This window comes from Castanea sativa, chromosome 12, assembly GCF_040712315.1.
Source record: "Castanea sativa cultivar Marrone di Chiusa Pesio chromosome 12, ASM4071231v1".
Classification (NCBI taxonomy): domain Eukaryota; kingdom Viridiplantae; phylum Streptophyta; class Magnoliopsida; order Fagales; family Fagaceae; genus Castanea; species Castanea sativa.
Window position 1 is genome coordinate 23,098,927 of NC_134024.1, and position 12,748 is coordinate 23,111,674.

Here is a 12,748-nt window from a genome sequence, read left to right on the forward strand (position 1 = left end):
AAGTTTTAAACATACAATCACTATATTTAAACTTTGCACATATGCAAATAATAAACTATAAGAGGCCAACATTGCTGGTTAGCAAATAATTTTAGATCTAAAACTCTTTTTTTTTTTCTTATATGTTTGTACTTTGTGGCAATGGTTAATGATTTTCATTTTCAATAGCCATTAAAACAAAAGAATTTATCAGACTTCTATATACAAAGATTCAATTTAATCACAAAAAATTAATTGTCATTCTAAAAATCTTTCTATGTCAAATTTTCTCACTTTAAATATAGATTCGTAACACATGTAATAATTCTAAAATTAAAAATCCATCATCAAATTGAAATTTAAATCACCCATGAATCATATAATTCGTACCTTGAACGTTTAATCATGAACATGGCTTTCCACTGTCCTTGTACGTGAAATGTACTTGTATTTAACCATCAACATATGTATGTGTATATATATATATACACACACATATATATACATATATATACCTCTTGTGTCGCTTATATAAGAATCCCATATTAATTTTCATTAATAACAAAATAATTTAGGTAAATAAGAACCTATGGCTATAGGTCTATAACAGGCCAACATTGCTGGTTAACAAAGCCTTTGTTAAAGTAGTCCGTAAAAGTTGGTAGCCTTTAATAGAACAAATTTGCTCCACCAACATGCAAACATGATATTAAAAATTCCATTGAAAGCAAATTCATCCACGCTCATCAATTTAGTTAATATAAAAATAAATAAATCTTTCTATGTCAAATTTTTTCACTCTAGATACAGATTTGCAACACATGCAATAACTCTAAAATTGAAATCTAATTATTTAAGTTGAAATTCAAATTGATCATGAACTATAAAATTCGTATCTGGAATATTCGACCATACATAAACATGACTTTAAATGCATCTACAATTCAAAAGAAGTATCACTTTGTCTTACCAAAGAAGATGATTCACTCCTCCAAGTCTTGCTTTATCAACCGGCCTGCACAAAAATAAAGTAAAAATTATATATATATATATACACACACACGCGCACACAAGACCATCAGACAAACAAAAAAATTATGTACTTACAGTTCTACACAGCCACCTTGAAAATTCAAGACAAAGGAACATTAACAAAACCTTACCAGTTGGAGCAAATGCTTCAAATCCTAAAAAGTATATTACCCTTGGTTCTTGAAATATATATGTATTAACCATCAACGTTTTCATTATATTTTCAATAAAAGGTGTGTGTGTGTGTGTTGAGTTGTTAACCATCAAAATAACCAAAAATTGGAGAAGCCATAATCTTGGTATCGTCATTGGAGAGTGTATTAGTGTAGACTGTAGAGCTTCTTTCTTCTTTCAATAGAAAAGAGTGTAAACTCTAAAGCCAAATTCTAGTGACTCTTTTGATAGAATCATAGAACACACTAATCAATTTATACTAACTTAGTTTAAAAGAGTCCTATCATACTACTACTTTTTCTTTTAATTTGAGTCTATCATGATTTGGGAATCTGAGTCCTATCAGCCATCACGATTTCGTGTATGTGTAAGTATTTGTTCAATTTATACAGTTAAAAGAGTCTTATACTATCAATGATGGTTGTAGTCTATCACTGACTCTTTTCCTACATTCGAGTCCTATTATGGTGAATATCAAGTGATTTGGTGTATGTGACAATGCATAAGTATTTGTTTTCTAATTATTAAGGATTAATAATCTTCCTCTCAGTTTGGATGGAAGAAAGTCATTATCATAGTTGTCAAAACATGAATCATATTATGAATCGATTATTTATTTTTCCATATCGTGTATCATAAGATACACAAACACATAAAAAAAATTATAGATATACATATTTAAAGTGTATGTTCATTATAAATTTTGAATATATTCAACTAATGACTAATTTATTCATCTTATGTAATAATATTTAACAAGCTAACTAAATAAATCAAACTAGCATGTGTTTATAATATACACATTCAAATTGCTTAAATTCAAAAGTGAAAGTATATTACAAATTACTCAAAAATAATAATTTATTTTCATCATATTCATCATATTGCCTAATTATCTCCATCTAAGTCAATACTATTATCATGTTTATCACTTTCAAACTTATTTCTTCATTACAATTTTCTTCATTACAATTTTCTTCATTGTCATTAACATTTACTATCTCTTCTTATTCTTTTTATTTTAATAAAATTTTATATATATATATATATATAAATTTCTTCTTGGCATTCTTGTTTCTTGGACTTATAACAATAATGACAAAAATAAAAAATAATTATATTGTCAATTAATATCTAAATCATAGTATAGAAATTAAATTTGTTAACACTAAAGTGAAGTGTAAGAGTGTACTATGTAATCCAAATTTTGTAAGAGAAAGAGAGGGAAAAAATTACTTATGAATATGCTATTTTATTAGCCTAAATTAAGTAACCTAATAATTTTGTATTAAAAACAAATCTTACAACTTGATAGATTCAAATAAAAATACAAATTTTAACACAAAAAAAAAAAAAAACCTCATTTTAAAGTATTTTTCTATGTATAGTACGATACGTATGATTTTACCATACAATACAAAACTTTTTACACATACAATATGATACATATCGTGTATCATACGATGACAACTATGGTCTTTATTTTGTTGAACAAGCTCTTTTCCATAATATAATTTCTTTTTCTAGTGCTTAATGAAGTTTCTAGTATTTTCATCAATAACAATAATAATCTTCTCAAAAACAAAAAAGATTACTAATCTTTACTTTATCTAATTTTTGTTCCCACCCATCCACAGACTTGTTGGTTAAAAAGAGATATACACAATATCTCTACCGCTTATCCAAAGATTCCAAACCAAAATCGAAACTGACAAGGATTAAAATTATAACCACAAAAGAAAATAAGAACTCTGTTTCGTTGCTGGACGTACGGTTTGGTTAATTTAGTTTGTTTGGTATGCAATTGTGAGTTTAAACTGGTGTGTAAAAAGCAAAATACGGTGATTTTTAAACTTCATAAAGTTTTCTGCCATGCCTATTTTAACTCCAATATATACATACATTCACAAGACAGGGGGCGGGTTAGCACTCTTTTGGCAGCATGGAATTCAAGTTTGGGTGGATAGTTTCTCTAGATTTCATATTGATGCAGTGGTTGGTGGGGGTACTCAGGACGCATGGCGTTTCACAGGCTTTTATGGCGAATCGGATACCAATGAAAGGATGGAGGCGTGGAATATGCTTTGTATGTTGAATTCAAAACCTCATTTACCGTGGCTTTGCTTAGGTGATTTTAATGAAATTCTCTTTTCTGAAGAGAAGCGAGGGGGGCGAGTGCGGCCACATTGTCAGATGCAAGCTTTCCGGGATGTTTTAGACACTTGTGGTTTTATGGACTTAGGTTTCACAGGGCCTGAATTTACTTGGCATGGAGTTCGGCATGGTCAGGTTATTTGGGAGCGTTTGGATAGGGGGGTTGCGAATTATGATTGGATGGTTAAATTTCCTACGGCAACTGTCAGGCATCTCCACTGTATTTCATCTGATCATTGGCCACTCTTGCTGCTGCTGGATCCGAATGGTGAGTTAGCTACGTGGAAGCGGAAACCATTTTGCTTTGAAGAGATGTGGTTGGCAGATCGGGGTTGTGGAGAGACAGTTTGACAGGCTTGGGAGACTAGACCGAATGGGCATCCAATGTTTAGAGTAGTGACTAAAATAAAGAGGTGTAAAAAGATGTTAAAATCATGGAGTAAGAATCACTTCGGCAATGTGAATAGCCAAATCAAGTCAAAGAAAGAATTATTATGGAGGGCTGAGGTGGCTTCGGCAAATGGTGGTAGTTATAATATGGTTGTGCAATTGAGGAGGGAGCTAAATGTATTATTAGACAAAGAAGGCCGCATGTGGGCTCAAAGATCTCGCACTCAATGGTTAGCAAATGGTGACCGTAATACACAATTTTTCCATGGGGTGGCCACACATAGAAAGCGCAAGAATTTTATCAAGGGCATCAAGGATGTGCATGGTGCATGGGTCACGAATGAGGGGGCTGTTAGTGATATTTTTGTGGACTTTCATTCTAGGCTGTTTACTACTTCATGCCCAACCAACTTGGAGAGAGTTTTGGAAGGGGTCCAACCCGTGGTCAGTGAATCAATGAATGAAGCTTAACAAGACCTTATGTCCGTGAAGTGGTTGATGTAGCAATTAAACAAATGGCACCATTAAAAGCTCCGATCCGGACGGTATGCCTCCTCTTTTCTAACAAACTTTTTGGTCTGATATTGGTTTGGATGTTTCCGAGGCTGTGCTTTCTTGTCTCAATTCAGGTACAAATTTAAAGTCCATCAATCATACTTTTATCACTTTGATCCCAAAGGTAAAAAATCCTGAGACGGTAGCTCAATTTAGGTCTATCAGTCTTTGTAATGTTATTTATAAGATTCTGAGCAAAGTCATTGTGAATAGGCTTAAGCTGTTTTTGAATTCTATTATTTCAGAAGCTCAAAGTGCATTTGTGGCTGATAGAGTTATTACTAATAATATTTTGATTGCTTTTGAATCCCTTCATCATATGAAAACTCAGTGCTCTGGGAATACAGGTTTTATGGCCTTAAAGCTTGATATAAGTAAGACTTATGATAGAGTGGAATGGGTTTTTTTGGAGAAACTTCTATTGAAGATGGGTTTTCAGGATTCTTAGGTAGCTATGATTATGCAATGTATCTCTATAGTCTCCTACTCAATTTTGGTGAATGGTGAGCCTAAGGGTCTTATCCATCCTTCTAGGGGGTTGCAGCAAGGCGATCATCTGTCCCCTTTTTTGTTTTTGTTTTTTGTGCAGAGGGATTGAATGCTCTTCTTACTCAAGCCGCTAGGATTGGGGATATTCGAGGCTACTCTTTTTGCAGGGCTGGGCCAAAAATAACCCATCTTTTCTTTGCTAATGATTGTTTATTATTCTGTAGAGCTACCTCTTCTGAATGTGTAAAAATCCAAACTATTCTTGCATGGTATGAGGCTGCTTTAGGGCAACAGGTTAATTCTGATAAAACCATGGCTTTCTTTAGTCGGAATACATCCGAGGAGACTCAAGACAAACTACAAGTTTTGCTAGGGGTGCCGGTTATTCGCAATTATGAGAAATACTTGGAGCTTCCATCTTATGTAGGGCGCCAGAAAAAGGCCTACTTCAATCAAATTAAGGAGCGTATTTGGGCTAAAATGCAATGGTGGAAGGAGAAATTACTTTCTCAGGCCGGTAAGGAAGTAATGATTAAAGCGGTGGTCCAATCCATTCCGACTTATTCTATGAGTGTGTTTCGGCTTCCCATTGGCCTCCTTAAGGACATTGAAGCTATGATTCGGAAGTTTTGGTGGGACTGTTTTGAGAATTCAGGTAAAATTTATTGGATGAGGTGGGAAACACTTTGTTCTTCAAAATCAGTGGGAGGTATGGGTTTTAGAGACTTGAGAATGTTCAACAATGCAATGTTGGGGAAGCAAGTTTGGCGCTTATTTCATGTTAGAAATTCATTAGCTTTCAAGGTGCTGCGCGCTAAATATTTTCCTTCAGGCAATATCTTTGATGCGGAGTTGTCTCCTCGGTGTTCCTTTGCTTGGAGAAGTATTTTGCAAGCCAGAGAGGGGGTTCTAAAAGGTGCAAGATGGAGAGTGGGTGATGGGGTGAATATTCAGATATGGCAGTATAAATGGCTGCCGACGGAAGGGAGTGGCAGAGTGTTGTCTCCACAGCGGGATCCCTCTTTGCAGGTGGTTCGTGATTTGTTCCTACCAGGTTCAAGAATTTGGAATGAGGAGCTGATTGATCAGAGTGTCTATCCGTGGGAAGCTGAGATCATTAAAGGTATTCCTATTATTAATTATGCAACAACTGATGCTCTGATTTGGCCTCTATCTTCAAACGGAGAATACACAGTCCGAAGTGCGTATAGGTTGCTTGATTTGTCAAGGCACCAGGGGCAGGCTAGTTCATCCAATATAGAGGCTGGTAAGAGTTTGTGGAATAGCATTTGGAAGTTTCGTGTGCCTAATAAAGTAAGGAATTTCATTTGGAGAGCTGTGCGCAATTCTCTGCCCACGAAATTGAATTTGCACAAGCGTCGGGTGGTATCCGAAGGTCTGTGTGATTTGTGTCGTGACTGCATGGAAGATAATATTCACGCTTTGTGGTATTGTGATGTTGTGAAAGCCATTTGGATGTCTGATGCTCGGTTTTCCTTTCTCCGGACCCAGGGATTCTCAACCTTTGAAGATCTTGTTCAGTTCTTGTGTTTGCAGGGCTCGGCTAATTTGTGTGCCCGTTTTGCCATGGTTGCTTGGAGTATTTGGGAGCGGCGTAATAGGGTGCGTCTGAAACAGAGAACTTGGCGGGTTGATGAGGTTGTTCAGCGGGCTGGAGAGCTGCTGCGTGAATTCTGGGATGTGCAGAAGATGGGGAATCGGGTAATTGATCATAGTGAGGATCTTCGGTGGAAGCTGCCTGATTATGGTCAATATAAAGCCAACTTTGATGGTGCGTTATTTGCTGATCAAGGTAGTGCAGGCATTGGAGTAGTTATTCGAGACTGGGAATGGCAGATTATTGCGGCTTTAAGTGAGAAACTGAGGCACCCTAGTTCCGTGGATTTGGTGGAGGCTCTAGCAGCGCGTCGAGCAATCAGCTTTGCCAAAGAACTTAGCATTAATCAGTTGGTGTTTGAAGGTGATTCTTCCAGGGTTATTCAGGCAATTAATGACACTAGACCAGTCCGGACTATGTTTGGTCATGTTGTTGATGATATTAGATTTCTATCTTCTACTGTGAGGTGTAGTTTTTTACATGTTAAGTGTAAGAGTAATAGATTAACTCATGCCCTCGCTCATAAAGCAATTTCTTCTGCGAATTTTGATGTGTGGTTAGAAGATCTACCACGTGATTTGGATGATATTTTTAAGTTTGATTTACCGTAATAAAGTTGACTTACCTTTTTCTCAACAAAAAAAAAAGAATATATATATATTCTTTGATAGTTGAGTGAGGAAAAATTTAAACTTTAAACATCTCTAATATAAACAACAAGTGCCAATTGAATTATAAAGTTCATGGCATAGATTATGTAAATTTAATCACTATGTCATGCTCTACCTTAATAAAAAAAATATATATATTGGCATATTTATATGCACATGATTTTATTTTTCAAAAGTAATTTATGTTTGTTGTAATTTATTAAAATTTAGTTCGTTATGAAAATGGACTAGTTCTTAGCAACATGCTATTATCAATAATTTTTTTATTGATGTAAGCTTTGTAATTTTAGGGGAATTAGAATTTTTATATTTTTATTTTTAATGGACTAGTTCTTAGTAACATGCTATTATCAATAAATTTTTTATTGATGTAAGCTTTGTAATTTTAAGGGAATTCGAATTTTTATATTTTTATTTTTAAATAGGTAAATAGTGGGGTAGAATTTAGAAAGAGGTGGAATTCGAATCCCCGACATGAGACATCATGCCATTTATATTACATATGTTGAATTATTACAGCTATCATAGTTCAACATATGTAAACTAAATAAATAAATTTTAAAAGGGTTAGAGCTTTGTGAAGTAATGTATTGTTCAATATGAGAAAGTTGCCAACAATCTAGGTTTGATGGGCTTGGTTGCCGGTAATGGATTTGTTCCAGGTTTCTGCTGTGCAGGATGAAGAGAGAAGTTTAAGAGCCTGTCAATGAGTTTGAGTTTTTTTTTTTTTTTTTGAGGGAATGAATTGTTTTATGTTTTTGTTAGTGGGTTGCTAAGATGACATAAAATTAGCCATTTAATTTAAATAAAATGTGAGGATTTTAAAAAAAATTATAATATACTAATATAAAGTACCTAAAGAATTTCAGAGGATCTTGATGTGATTAAGATATCTTAATTTTAAAAAGTCATAAAGATATGATTACTATACTAAACTCATCATACGCACTATGTGCATGCAATAAGGCTCTATTTTATTTTTTTATTTTGAGTTTAGTGAAATAAAATTTAAAAGTGAGATAAAGATAGTGTTCTAAGTTTTAGAATTTTGGTAAAAGTTCGAGAGCCTAAAACTTAGGAACTCTTTTAAAAATAGTAAATTACTCTTTTAAAATAAAAATTATTCAACTAAAAGATAGAGGTATTTTAGAGAATTAAAAAATTTGTGTTTTAATATGTAAAATGATGAAACCCAAGCGGAGAATTCTATTATTAATAATATAGATAAAAAAAATTTAGATAGTATAGATAAAATTAGAATTGTCCACTTAAGAACAACTTTACTTTTATATATATAACCAAGGTTGTCAAAATCGGGATCCTACGTAGGATCGTAGGAGGTAGGTGAGATCGTGGATCGTAGGATCGGATCGTAAATCGTAAGATCCTATATTATTTGAGAAAAAAACAAAAAAAATAAACATTTGTATGTTAAATAATCACATAAATTATACATTTATTAATATAATTACCATACATCACTATATTCATTTATAAGCATCATTTAAAGAGGTCAAAAATCTCAAAATATGACACTCTATTGGAATATTTTTTATTCGGATCCAACTGGCACACTCTCTACATTAGAGTTGAAAATTTTGGTCTATTGGGATTTTATTTTTCATTTAAATCCAACTGAGCAATCTATTAAGTTTAAAAACATTACAAGAAATAAAGGTCGTTTGGGATCGTCAGAATCGTGTGATCCTATTGATCCTGAACGATCGCAAAGATCCTTGAAAGATCCGAATCGTTTTGAGCAGGTGAGATCGTAAAATCGTAGGATCGTAGGATCCAGATCGGGATTTTGACAACCATGTATATAACTATATATATACTTTACTGATAAGAACAACTTTATTAACTGATTTAAATTTCAAGTAAAAAACAAATTTGAGTTAGGTGATCTTTTTCTTTTTTTCCTGTAATTGATTAGTTATCATCAGTTTTATTTATAAATGAATATTCCTAAGCACTTTTTTATTTATTAAAATGATAATGCAACTGGCACCCAGCTGGGTGACAACTTCACCATGATGTAGGGCACATCATTTAAATTATAACTTTCATAATATGTTTAGTGGGTTCATGACGAACTCTAAATCAAAACTGAAATATTACCCATGATTTTTTTTTTTTTTTTTTTTGGAGAAATCTCTTACCCCATGAATCTTGACAACTTATGCATCACGCTGTTAAAATAGTTTTTCATACATCAGGTTCACTATCAACCGCGGTTATTTCAATATGTTTACACGTCATACAATTGGTTTTTTTTTCCTATAACATATATTAATTGTCAATATTATTTAATTATTGGTTATATTGCATGAAATTATTTTATTTTTGTGATTATGTAAACAAGAACACAAATATATATTATGAATAATAATAACAATAATAGAATCTCTACATAAAATTACAAATAAATCTGTGAAATAAATAAATAATAATATTTTTCTAAAAATAATAATAATAAATTAATTATTTAATATTGGATAGCCCACGTGGACCCAGGCCAGTATATATATTTATAAAAGTTCAATTTCATCCTATATAGGACTCACGGATTCTATCAATTTGAACAATTTTTAATTTAACGATTTAGGAGTCAATTTCTCATACACTTCTTAAATGGTTTTTGGCAAGTGAACTATGATATTAGTGTCCTCACACTAGTGGAGAACATGCCAATTTGAACCTGTCTCAAGGGATATGTGAGTCCCACTTTAATTTTGGCTAAAAAATAACGAAACAAACACTTGCTAAAACAATTTTTTTCCAATATTAATTACTTTAAATGAAATATTATTAAAATATCAAGAGACTTATTAACTGTTATAATAGTTATGTAGGTGCACAATTGCACCTGAACCTAAGAACAGTTACGGGCTCAGGCCCAATGAGCCTTCAACAATATAAATTTCTAGAGTGTGAGCTTGAAACCCAGGTTAGAAGTATTGAGGATTTGATAACAATTCCAAAGCTAAAAACACTTATTAACAACAAACAATTATTGCAAATAAACCTCCTCGGACGTAAGCCGAGAATTCCTTTTCTATTATTTCTCTTTTCTCTTTTTTTTTGTTACAAAAAGAAGATCCCCCTCTATCGCTCTAAGTTCCCCTTTAAATACTTCTCTTTCTGATACTTTTCCCACGTGTTGTTCTCACTCCCTTCCCCCTAGATATTTTTCTTCTTAGTGCCTCTGGATAGTGACCAGAAGTTTCCTTTCCACTGTTCAGGGGTCACTTCCCCATTAATGCGGCTAGGGAGGTAGGTGCAGAGTCTTTAATGTGGAAGTGGCAGCCTTTATCTTTGGTATTTCTCAAATATCGGTGCTTCTAGGACATTCAAGGGTTCACCCCTTTTAACCATTGGTCTTCACCGAGTCATCCCTTAACCTTTATAATGAAGTCCCTGGTTCTCCCATATCCGTCCGAGGAGCAAATCACCCCTCGGATGAATTCTCGAATCCTCGGCGTATGGGCCGACCCGTAGTACTAAAAAAATCTTAACCCAGGAGCAGGTCGGCCCTCCTTAGCATGGCCCAAAGACCCATATACCCACCGGGGTCGTTTCACTCCCCACAAGTTAATTTTAAGAAATTCAAAATGTTACCATAAATAAAATTAATTACCCTTTCTCAAAAAAAATTAAATTAAATTAATTACCTAAAGCTTCAAAAAAAATTTTAATTATTTTAAAATTACTTTGTGACTAGTTTCAAAAAAAAATATTACTTCGTGACGTAGCCTATCATCAAACCCACTATGAATAGGTTTGGATATAATCATATAATTCAAGACTTACAACACCTCCGGTACATGGAAACTAAGTTGTATCTAGGCTCCCAGCTTCTTACTGCAACCATTTTCTCTAGCTTTTGTTTTCAAAGTGAATTGCCGCCAAAAATTTGGGACATCGAGCAACAAATAGATCTCTTAGTTACTTCAAGTCTACTTGAAGATTTGCAGTAGTTTATGTGGTTCCAGTCTTTGATCACTCCAACAACACAAATGATAATATTGTGTTTTAGGTGGTTTGAATCTCATTTTAATGGATTTTACAGTGTGAAGAGGGTTGAAACTGAAAGATACAATAGGATAAAACGATCTTTTTGTTGGTTCTGATGGCCATCTTATTCCTTCTCTGAAGATTAAGGTTAAGGTATAGGGTTTAAATACAAATAAGATTAGCACGAAATTGACTTTGGAAGAAAAAAAAGATTCTTGTTAACTGGATTTTGATTTCTAGCAATAGTATAACGAGAGTTTCTGCCTGACTTTCGCTCAACTGAAAATGGGGCTCACTTGATCAAGTTCTTGAATTTGGCTTATTTGAGTTCTAGATTTGTTTGATTGAATTGGCTTGATCAAAACTTCTTTTCCAACTTTAACATGTAGCCTTCAATAACCAAAATTTAGTACAACCTCAAAATACATGGAAATTCGTCATGAATATACCAACACTAAAAAATCTAACAGAAGTTGTCATGAGTAGGTCATATTATTAATTTTTTGTTAATATTAGATATGTTGTTTTGAAGTTTGATAGTGTTTTGTTTTCAATAGTGTTGTAAATCTTTTAATCATTGTATGGTGTGGATTGAGAAGATCCTTCCTTCTATAACTAGCCATGAGGGTAGTGATGCACTGAGGTTACAGTAACAGTAGAATCTCTCCATCTTTTTATAAACGAAACAATATTGGACACGCACCCGCGAAGAATATATAAATACTTTCAATTATTCCTTATACCTTCCTTCCATTTTCATATCCTCCAAAGTAACTCCAAAAATTAACTCCCGTTAACTTTTATAGACAAAAAATATCATATTGCCCATCATGTTACCAATGCCACAACTCTGTTGATAAATGTTCTTGATGCGGTCACAAGATGGTAACATGATTTTTTCGGCCCATAAGAGCTAACGGAAATTAGGCAATTTGATAGAAATCTCATAAAGATGTAAAGAAGAATTAAATCCCCCAAAATGTATATTTGCAACTAATCCAATTCTCAAAAGGGTGCTTTTGCATTTTGACCACAAAATAATAATAATAATAATAATAATAATAATAATAATAATAATAATAATAATAATAATAATTGAAAAGGTGCTTTTGCAGTTTGACCATAAAAAGGAAGAAGCTGAAGAATGTTCTAACGGCAGTGGTTTAAGAAACATTTTTAAAAACTAGTAAGTCATTTGTACCTGCATCATGTTATAATGTTTTATGTAAAATAGTTTTAAAAAATATTGTACAAATATTATAGCATAATTTTCATAAAACTTGGTTAGTGATGAGTTTTTCATAAGAAGCAATAATTATAAATTGCACAAATATATCTATTATAATTATCCAGTTCAAGTAAATAGGAAGAAAAAATAAATCTTTAGAGGAATATTGTAGAATAAAAGTTGATATAAAATATCTTTTTCTTTCTCTTTAATTATAAAATAAAATACACAAATGACTTTCCTATATCAACATCCCAAATACCCAATGTCAACCACAGCCTATACAAAACTCACAAGTCCACAGTGTTATTTGTCATTGTCACTTAGTATAAAATACTAGCCTCCTTTCCAAGTTGTATCCAACTCAGATGTGTTAAGACTGGATGAGACCGCAATGTTGAAGTTAAGTAGGTGTCATCAAAAGATTAAAAGTAAATGAAA